The following is an 11,089-nucleotide window of genomic DNA, read 5'->3' on the forward strand; positions in this document are numbered from 1 at the left end:
AACCATACCACGAGCGGGGATAGAACCCGCAATCAGAGTCGTTCTGGAGTTTTATGACTCTCTGATCGCGGGTTCTATCCCCGCCCGTGATATTTTTTTCCCTCTTCTTAGTTTACATCTCGCACTTAAGCTACTGAGTCCCACAGGCAAGCCAGAAAACGCTCTGCTTTGGCCAGATGTAGAATCACAGAGTCCTACATGCTCATCTGTGACCCGAGATGATGACCCGATATGCTGTGACTTATTTTTATAGTTTGGTGGCAGCAAACAGCGTCATTTGTGTGCTGTGCTATAGACGGCATGCAAAGTGTTACTGAAGACAAGGGAGAATCACAGAGAAAACTACGGTCGTACCACAGAAAGCAAAATGTGTTGGTAGGCTGATACTTGACGTAAAGTTATAAAACGCGGTGGTACCATCATCGGCTTACAGAAGGCCTAGGTAAGTGTTATTTTTCTGTGAAACATATAAAAATGCAAAGGTAAACAGACTGTATATAAAATCATGCTGCTGACAGTAAAGACAAAGGTGATGATCTGTTTTTATGTCAGCTGGACACACAGTGCCACCAGCACCACCAATTGGACAAACTGCTGCAACTAAATGAACACCCACACACACACACACACACACACACACACACACACACACAGCAACAGGTTTGCAACAAGACTAGTCCCAGAGCTAAGAGGTATGTCCTACGAGGAGAGGTTAAGGGAAATCAACCTGACGACACTGGAGGACAGGAGAGATAGGGGGGACATGATAACGACATACAAAATACTGAGAGGAATTGACAAGGTGGACAAAGACAGGATGTTCCAGAGATTGGACACAGTAACAAGGGGACACAGTTGGAAGCTGAAGACACAGATGAATCACAGGGATGTTAGGAAGTATTTCTTCAGCCACAGAGTAGTAAGTAAGTGGAATAGTTTGGGAAGCGATGTAGTGGAGGCAGGATCCATACATAACTTTAAGCAGAGGTATGATAAAGCTCACGGCTCAGGGAGAGTGACCTAGTAGCGATCAGTGAAGAGGCGGGGCCAGGAGCTCGGACTCGACCCCCGCAACCTCAACTAGGTGAGTACAACTAGGTGAGTACACACACACACACACACACACACACACACACACACACACACACACACACACACACACACACACACACACACACACACACACACTGACACTAACCACGTGGATACACAATGCCGCCACCTTCCACCTGGGCTCTCAGTGCCATCTCTACCTGAACACACACACACACACACACACACACACACACACACACACACACACACACACAGTGCCACCACTACCTGTACACCCACAGGTAGACAGCAATAACCAGGACCCCAGGTAATCCCTCCACCAGAGCCTTCACATTGCTCGCTGGGATTTACAGAGAATTTGGCAGTAACCCCGTCTAATTACAAGGGATTAGTTGAGGTAATCCTAGGATCAGTCTGTTGGATATTGTGTGACCTTTTGAGCCAATGACAATGCTTACACTGTCAACCTTAGGATGGAGTAAAAGACGTATATGAAAGACAAGCCTTCAATGTGGCAACGTTTCGCTCAGAACGAGACACGGTAAAAGCTTGTTCTCTATCCTCTCGACATCTCGCTCTGAGTAGACCTTCATCAAGCTCTACTCAGAACGAGACTTAGTCGCGATAAAGGCTTGTTCTCTATCCTGGTGACGTTTCGCCCTTTTATCCAAATGATGTATATCCTGGTAATCGATAACCACAAGTGACCTGTAAAACATTTCGGCGGTCTAGACCCCACGATCGAAAGTTTATTAAATACATATATATGCTCACGTGTCTATTTTAACCACCAGTACCCAAGCTCAAACTAGTTTATCACTCTTGTTTATATCTAAAAAAAATTAATTGGATTTTGCAGATATGGAATGCTGGAAGCAAACAAAAAATAAATTTCACTATGTTTTATAGAATTTTCCTTTCAGCATTGAGCATTGAATTGACTGGATGCAGCTTAGTTTTTAGTACGACAAATTGAAACAGTCAATTGGTATTTCAGTCTCGATTATTGATATTGTTACAGCTGCCGTATCAATTTCCTGGCAAACTATTTTCACCTGGACTTTGTGATACCTTTCATCAGGTTCACCTGTCAATTCATCGTCATAAAAAATATGAATGTGTCGATGGAATTTAGGAAGTAAATTGTGTGTGTGTGTATGTGTGTGTGTGCGTAATGACAGTGATATTTATGTATGTCTTATATAGTCGAGTGGCTGTTGTCTGTGGCTTTTCAGCTGTCTCACACACACACACACACACACACACACACACACACACACACACACACACACACACACACACACACACACACACACACACAATGACTGAATGGTATGGTAACATCGCCCAGCTGCACTAACTGACGAAATAATAGGTCTTCCATTATCAGTCTGAAATCACATGAATGATTCATAAATTTAACTTTGCAAGAGTGGAACGAATACAGTCTCTCCATCACCTGGGATCACTGACAATATCTTCGTCATCTGGAAAGCCTATAATTACTGGTAGAGTACTTGCACCTGATTGAGTGAAACCTAAAGTGAAAGGAAATGATAAATCAACAGAAGAAAAGGAAAGAGGGGAAGAGGGAAGAGAATGAGGAATGTAGGAAGACTCAGAGATACAACAATAGTTGGTCTGAAGAACAAAGCTGAGGAGAAGCAGGAAAGAAAGTTAAATAACTTAGAATAGATAACTTAGAATAGGAGACAAGGACACTTATGGATGAAAAAATAAGAGCTTAGCTTCTGAAAGAAGATGAAAAAGTTGGAGACAATGGGGAAAGGAAGGTAAAGAGTAGAAGGGGCAGTAATAATGAAGGAAAAAGAGGAAACAGAAATCGGGAGTCAAAAAAGAAAATTCGCTATCAGAAATACTTTCTGAAAACGAGGAGGCACAGAAAGTGTTGAGAAAGGAAATGAAAATAACAGACAAGGCAATCTGGAGAGAATAACGGGAAGTAGAAAGAGGACTTGAAGTGACTGAAGGAAAGTCAGGAAGATGATAGGAGGAGAAGGAGGGAGAGGAGGAGGAGGAGGAGGAGGAGGAGGAGGAACAAGAGATTGTAACGATCACTGAGTGCATAGGAGGAAAGGTGGAATTACAGCAGAATTTAAAATTCCCGATTTTAGAAGATTCGGGATGTACTACCTGGGCGGAGAAAGTCCGATCAAATTAACCTTATGATCTAGTGATTTTGAGAAGTTCAAGAGCTCTCTCTCTCTCTCTCTCTCTCTCTCTCTCTCTCTCTCTCTCTCTCTCTCTCTCTCATTCAAAATAAGGACACCTGCAATTCCTCCTGCTTCTTCGCTGGCTTATCCAGGTGAGTCCTACAGCTCATTAGTACCTTATTCGCTCCTCATTCCCCATGGCTAATGAGGAGCCAAGCCACACGCTGGGCAAGGATCAATTTCCTCTGATCAAGTTAATCTCCACTCTACTCCCACCCCCCCCATCCCCTCTATGCTCCCCTCAACGAGGCTTTGATTCCCCACTCCGTGTAAGGTTTCTCAAGAGTCGGTCGACCTCATGGGGTTGTATCCTTTAGAGAAGGTCGACTTTATGGTCGTGAATTCTATAGATTAGGTCGACTTTGTGGTGTTGGATCCCACAGAAGTCTACCTCAAAAGTATGCATATGGATCTACCTACAGACATTACCTACTAGTTTTGATATTATTATTTACCATCAAGTGAATCGTTATTATTATATCACCAAACCAGACCAGTTTTAATATAAACCTGGTTTTATGTGCCCCACCAAACGAATAATGACAACGAAGAAAGCAATCATTTTTCCCGAAAGAAAAATTTAATTCATTTTTTTTTTTTTGGGGGGGGGGAAGATTACAGTGAAGAAGATGACGGTGAAAATGATGTGCGCCAGATCGAGGTAAAGTTTAATTAAGGCGAAGTTAAGGTGCGCCTTAATTACCGAAGGTGTGAGGTGCGCAGCAATAATCTCATCTAAGGTGTCCCGTAAATTATAATTTCACCGGAAGATAATTCCAGGTTGCGACCCGGTCATCTCCGGGTTGTATTGTGAAACTTTTTCCTTTGCCTGTATCTCCAAGTTTAATGGCTGATGCTTATTATTATTGTTGTTATTAGTGTTATGGACTAGTAACCCCTTCTCCTGTACAAATTACTAAATTTAAAAAGAGGAATTTTCGATTTTCTTTTTGGGCCACCCTGCTTCGGTGGGATACGGCCGGTGCGGAGCTATCGGACCTGGATCAAACGTCACTGGGAGAATTCAGAAGAGAAGATATAACTGCAACATACAAAATACTCCTGAAAATGGGAGGCAATAATGATTTGATCCCAGGATGAGAAGGGTAGCTCTGATTACCTGTATCAAGAGCACCTCCTCTGGATGGGTTGAAAGTAGGTATGACTGAACTATACTCCATCAGACAATGAAAAGAGACGAGTTCAGGAGCAAAAGACCAACCCCCCAGTAACAACCGTGAGAAAATAGGGAAATTCTAAGCGCTTTCGTGACTTCTCACATTATCAAGGAACAATGTCCCTTGGTAATGTGAGAAGTCACAAAAGCGCTTGGAATTTCACTATTTCACAGTGGCTGTTTTGCATAATCTGGTATAACCTGTTTTCTGTGATCTTATTTTATATATATAATATATATATAATATATATATTACCTTCTTCTCTCCCTCCATCCCTGCGAAATCTCTTCTCCCTCCCTGATCTCCCTTTTTCTTTCTCTCTTCTGACTTCTCCCCTCACCCCCTTCGGACTCCTCCCCCTTCCTACATTGTTGTGTATGCAGGTATTGGAAGCATACACAGGGAAGAGTGCAGTACGACACAAGTTTTCTCATATGCTCTGCTCTAAACTTACAACTTATGTCTTGCCTTTCTCTTCTATCCAATCCCTTCCCCCACAACCCAATACCTCCATTACCTACCTCCACCCCTCCTATCTCAACTTTATTCATTTTTTGACTGGTTCTACAAACTTATCCAAACACCACAACAACGCTGTATTTAGTACACACTTGGGTATAATTTTTTATTGGGACAACGTTTCGTTTTATATATTATAATCAAAAAGAAGCGCTAAGCCACAAGGGCTATACAGCTCGTTTTATATAAATCTTTATAAAATCACGACTTAATGAAACGTTACACACGGCAAACGTTGTCCCAATAAAAGCTTGTTCCACAGTCTTTTTTCTTTGCTGTTGTCAGAAGTCTGACCTCAGCAGTGTGACCTCGGCAGAGGGACTAATCACCTCAAAATTACCTCTCCAATTCTAGGGTGTTCAGGATTCTCATTTATTCGACTGAAGACGCTTGTTGTGTAGGCAATAATGGTACCTAAGTTCTGTACAGGTGTCTTAGCTATCAGCTATCATCTACGCTTCAATTTACGTCATTTATTCACTTCACTAAGGACCGAGATATGTCCTTACACGTACCACTGCTATCAGCTTGCAACGCGTTCCGCGCACCTGTGATCAAGCAGATAGCGGGTATCAAGGGTGCCCTGTTTATCCTAATTAATTGCCAGTGGGAGACACGTGTAATTAGGGAGCGCAGGATGGCAGGTCACCGCAGGGGACAGGTAATAACCAGGTGTCTGAGTCCAACACAAGCTCTGACTGGCGGAGTGCTTGATATATGCACACACACACACACACACACACACACACACACACACACACAGTATTAAACATACTTTTGGATATGATATACTAATTATTATTAATATTATTAGTGTGTGTGTGTGTGTGTGTGTGTGTGTGTGTGTAAAAGTGTGTTAGAAATACAATCATATAATTGTTAAACTAGCAAGGTCTATGGGACGGGACAGTGATGACACAGGACAGTGACGACACAGGAAATTGACAACACAGAATAGTCACGACATAGGATAGTCAACACAGAATAGTCACGACACAGTAGAGTGACGACACAGAGTGACGACACAGTAGAGTGACGACACAGTAGAGTGACGACACAGTAGAGTGACGACACAGTAGAGTGACGACACAGTAGAGTGACGACACAGTAGAGTGACGACACAGTAGAGTGACGACACAGTAGAGTGACGACACAGTAGAGTGACGACACAGAGTGACGACACAGTAGAGTGACGACACAGAGTGACGACACAGAGTGACGACACAGTAGAGTGACGACACAGTAGAGTGACGACACAGTAGAGTGACGACACAGTAGAGTGACGACACAGTAGAGTGACGACACAGTAGAGTGACGACACAGTAGAGTGACGACACAGTAGAGTGACGACACAGTAGAGTGACGACACAGTAGAGTGACGACACAGTAGAGTGACGACACAGTAGAGTGACGACACAGTAGAGTGACGACACAGTAGAGTGACGACACAGTAGAGTGACGACACAGTAGAGTGACGACACAAAACAGTGACGACACAAAACAGTGACGACACAAAACAGTGACGACACAAAACAGTGACGACACAAAACAGTGACGACACAAAACAGTGACGACACAAAACAGTGACGACACAAAACAGTGACGACACAAAACAGTGACGACACAAAACAGTGACGACACAAAACAGTGACGACACAAAACAGTGACGACACAAAACAGTGACGACACAAAACAGTGACGACACAAAACAGTGACGACACAAAACAGTGACGACACAAAACAGTGACGACACAAAACAGTGACGACACAAAACAGTGACGACACAAAACAGTGACGACACAAAACAGTGACGACACAAAACAGTGACGACACAAAACAGTGACGACACAAAACAGTGACGACACAAAACAGTGACGACACAAAACAGTGACGACACAAAACAGTGACGACACAAAACAGTGACGACACAAAACAGTGACGACACAAAACAGTGACGACACAAAACAGTGACGACACAAAACAGTGACGACACAAAACAGTGACGACACAAAACAGTGACGACACAAAACAGTGACGACACAAAACAGTGACGACACAAAACAGTGACGACACAAAACAGTGACGACACAGACCTAAATACAAAATGACACTAATGATTCAAAATTTAATTACCTATTATAAACCGCTTCTTTACTTATCCCACAAGACGACACACATGACAAAGAATTCGCAGAGCTTCTGTGATCTCAGAAACTAAGTTCAGCAATGGAATGGATCCTTCCTTAACACACTAACTAAATCAACAATGGACATGTCCAGTCTGAAGTCTGGAAGGCTAAGTCTATGAATGACATAGTGTAATTATATATATATATGTGTGTGTGTGTGTGTGTGTGTGTGTGTGTGTGTGTGTGTGTTTTGCAGCCCTGAGTTGCAGCTTAGTGTGACTACCAAGACATGTTAATTCTGTGAATGGGTGTGGTGGACGGGGTAGGCCAGTAATTGGTACCTAGGCAACCAGCAGCTCTTCCCACTGCTTGTTAAGCAGCACTTATGAAACTCGTGTGTGTGTGTGTGTGTGTGTGTGTGTGTGTGTGTGTGTGTGTGTGTGTGTGTGTGTGTGTGTGTGTGTGTGTGTGTGTGGAGGTCAGCTGGGGTAAACTCAGGTGTGGAGGTCAGCTGGGGTAAACTCAGGTGTGGAGGTCAGCTGGGAAGAACTTCCGCCTAGCCTCTTTTCAGCATCCATTAGTTATTGAACAAACACAATACAGACCAACTGTTCCTCGAATTTCACGCAAACAATGAAGATAAAATCAAATTGGATATTTAAATCAAAGGACCTTGTCAGGGACACAGGTGTACGACCATGACAGAGGTAGCCTCGCTACTCCATAATATGCTCTCAGATACTCCATTATATGTATCACCGTATGTGCGCTTCTGTGTGTGTGATGTGTTTGAGGATGTTTGCACGTTTGTGTACGTGTGGGGACGAGCGCATATGCCTGCGCGTGCACACCACGAAACTCACTACACATTCCAAAAGAAAGTCCGAAAAAAAGTGAAGTAGAGAGGGCGAGAAGAGGGAGTGAAGCGCTGGACGTCAGAGTTCGGGTGAATATTGAATCAGTAACATCAGAACTGTTCTCTAGTTTTCTCCCTCTAACAAAATCTTTAAATTTTTTCCTTCTTTTATTTTTGTTCTGTTTTAAATTTCGTTGGAGGCGGTAACTTCCCTTGACGTTTTATTTTCAGCTTCTTCACGTTATATATTTTGTCTTTGTTAATGTGAAACTCAATGGGGGATTACGAGTTGTGATTGTTGATTTTATATTAGAGTTGTGAGTAGAGAAGAGGCTTTAAAGTAAAGTAAATTTATAGAGTGGAAGGGGTGTGACAGAGTTTCGGACGAAGTGTGGCAGGGAGGATGTGGATGTAGGAGGAGTATGGTAGGTAGGGTGTGGCTGGGAGGGTATGGGCATGGAAGAAGTGTGGCAGGTACTGTAGGATGTGGCGCTGTCCACCATATACCCTCTAATTTCACTGCAAAATATATATACCTCTGCCATTTCTCGCCAGTAAATGAGTATCAGTCTTGAAGACACTGCGTGAGTCCGGTTCTTGTGTTTACAAACTCACCACTTAAAAAAATGAAGTCACTTAATATCCCAGTGATTATACACTACGAAAATCTTTTACAAACTCACTGCCTGGGCACTATGAAAATCTTTTTACAAATCCAGTGACTGGACACAACGTCATGCATAGATACATTAATTTAGAAGAGCGTCTAAGTTTCGGGTTATTTCACTAATGCTGGAGAGTTATATGGGAGTTTCTCCAACCACCTGAGGAAGTCGTGGGAAGCTCTTAGATATTAAGCAAACGGAAACACGTATATGCACACTGCTTTAATTTTTATTTTAGACAACAACGCAAAACAAGGGAAACTCTGCCGCCTTTGAGATATTACTACATATAACATTTAATTACTCCATCACTTGAAATTAGCACACGTCTAGATTACTACTACTGCCACTACCACCACCACTACCATTACTACTACTACCACTACTACCACCACTACTACTACCACTACCACTACTACCACCACTACTACTACAACTTCCACTACAACCACCACTACTACTACTACCACCGCTACTACTAGCAGTAGTAGTATTAGTAGTACTGCTACTAATGCCTCGCCTTCTCCGCAACTCACTTTACGTCTTCTATAAATACAGTATATTTCTTGTGTCTTACATTGTTTACAAGAACTTGATAAAGATCCTGGTGTCTATGTCTCTAACATTTTCGGTATTCTTACCAAATAAAAGCTTATAACTCATGGTTAAAAAAAATGACACATTACATAAACTTTCTTTTTCACGTACCACTCTGTGTAGAGCTTGGCTTTACAAAGCTTGGTAAATCTCTAAATAGAGGGAAACGTCGGTAGAGTAGAAGCTTGTTCCGTAACGTAGCAATGCGCCATTTTGATGGTTGATTTATTAGCTTAAAAATCAATGGACAAAACGAGGGCTATTAAGCCTGCATATGTATGCGGCACCAGTCAGGGTTACTTTAATCTCTAGAACAGGGATTAAAATAAACATACACACACGGGGACAGGAGCTGTGAATCAACCCCGCTACCACAACTAGGTAAGTACATCTGGGTTTATATAGTCTTGCCATACATATCCGTCAGTGAACCTATCTCCATGGCACCCGCATCCCCCCCCCCGCACACTGATACATAACAGAGAACATCTGACACTCCCATCACCTGATACCCAAGAACACCTCCGACATACTCATTACCTGACACACAAAAACACCTCCGACACACACTACCTGACACCTAAGAACACCTCCGACACACATCATTACTACGAACATTTAATTAATGATGCTGGTAATTACTTTTGAACCATCTCCCATAATCTGGTTGGAGAGGTCGTGCTGCCCTCCAAGCCTTCTGAATTATTCACGCTGTATAAGTTACCAGCGCTTAACCAGGGAAGGACTGGCCAGGTTATACATAATTCATTCGCAGTCACCCCAAGCTGAAGAGGGAATCCCTGGTTTTATGAATACGCTTATGCATAATTTTGAGTATTTGTTGCTGGTGTAAACCTTGGGAGTCACTTTCTGAAGTTTACATCAAGGGAAGGATGCAGTTAGATGTGTGAGGTCAGATGTGGTATCAGATTGTATGTGGCGTGAGGTTACATGTAGTGGGGAAGCCACATGTAAACAAGCTCTTAGAAGGGAGGAGAATCACACACGGCCCACCTCGCGGCCCACCCTGCGACCCACCCACACACTGGGCGATGAGGGAGATAATAAATGTGGGAGAGTGAACATACGGAGCAGAGTAAGAAAGAGGGATAGAGAGTGAGAGAAAGAGGGAGAGAGATAATAAAGATGAGAGCGATGTCGAAGGAAAGGGAGAGAATGGGAAAGAAAGGGACAGAGATGAAGAGTGAATAGGTAGAATAAGGAGTGAATAGGTAGGATAAGGAGGAAAGTGTGAGGGAGAGGGTGAGGCAGCGATCAGAAGAAAAGGGAGGGGAATAGTAGAGAGGGAGAGGCTGAGCGGGAAGAAAAGAGAAGGCATGGGAAGATGTGAGCAGGAGAGTGAGGTTGGAAAGATGGGTGAGTGGGTGAGAATGCTCGTCCCTTTTTGCGGGTGGGGGAGAGTGCTCACCTAATTGTACTCACCTAATTGTGGTTGCAGGGGTCGAGACTCGGCTGCTGGCCCCGCCTCTTCACTGATCGCTACTAGGTCCTCTCCCTCTCTGCTTCCTGAGCTTTGTCATACCTCTTCTTAAAATTATGTATGGTTCCTGCCTCCACTACTTCACTTGCTAGGCTATTCCACTTCCTGACGACTCTGACTGAAGAAATACTTCCTAACATCCCTGTGACTCGTCTGAGTCTTCAGCTTCCAATTGTGACCCCTTGTTTCCGTGTCCCCTCTCTGGAACATCCTGTCTGTCCACCTTGTCTATTCCCTGCAGTATCTTGTATGTCGTTATCATGTCTCCCCTGACCCTTCTGTCCTCCAGTGTCGTCAGTCCGATTTCCCTCAACCTTTCCTCGTACGACATTCCCCTGAGCTCTGGAACTAGCC

General features: G+C 43.4%; 1 protein-coding gene across 4 annotated transcripts in view; it reads left to right on the forward strand.

The window, feature by feature from the left end:
• Positions 1 to 11,089, forward strand: part of LOC128702646 (cell adhesion molecule Dscam2) — a 720,609-nt gene that overhangs the window by 510,516 nt on the left and 199,004 nt on the right. The window lies entirely within an intron of this gene.

The sequence above is a fragment of the Cherax quadricarinatus genome, chromosome 37 (assembly GCF_038502225.1).
Source record: "Cherax quadricarinatus isolate ZL_2023a chromosome 37, ASM3850222v1, whole genome shotgun sequence".
In the NCBI taxonomy this organism is placed as follows: domain Eukaryota; kingdom Metazoa; phylum Arthropoda; class Malacostraca; order Decapoda; family Parastacidae; genus Cherax; species Cherax quadricarinatus.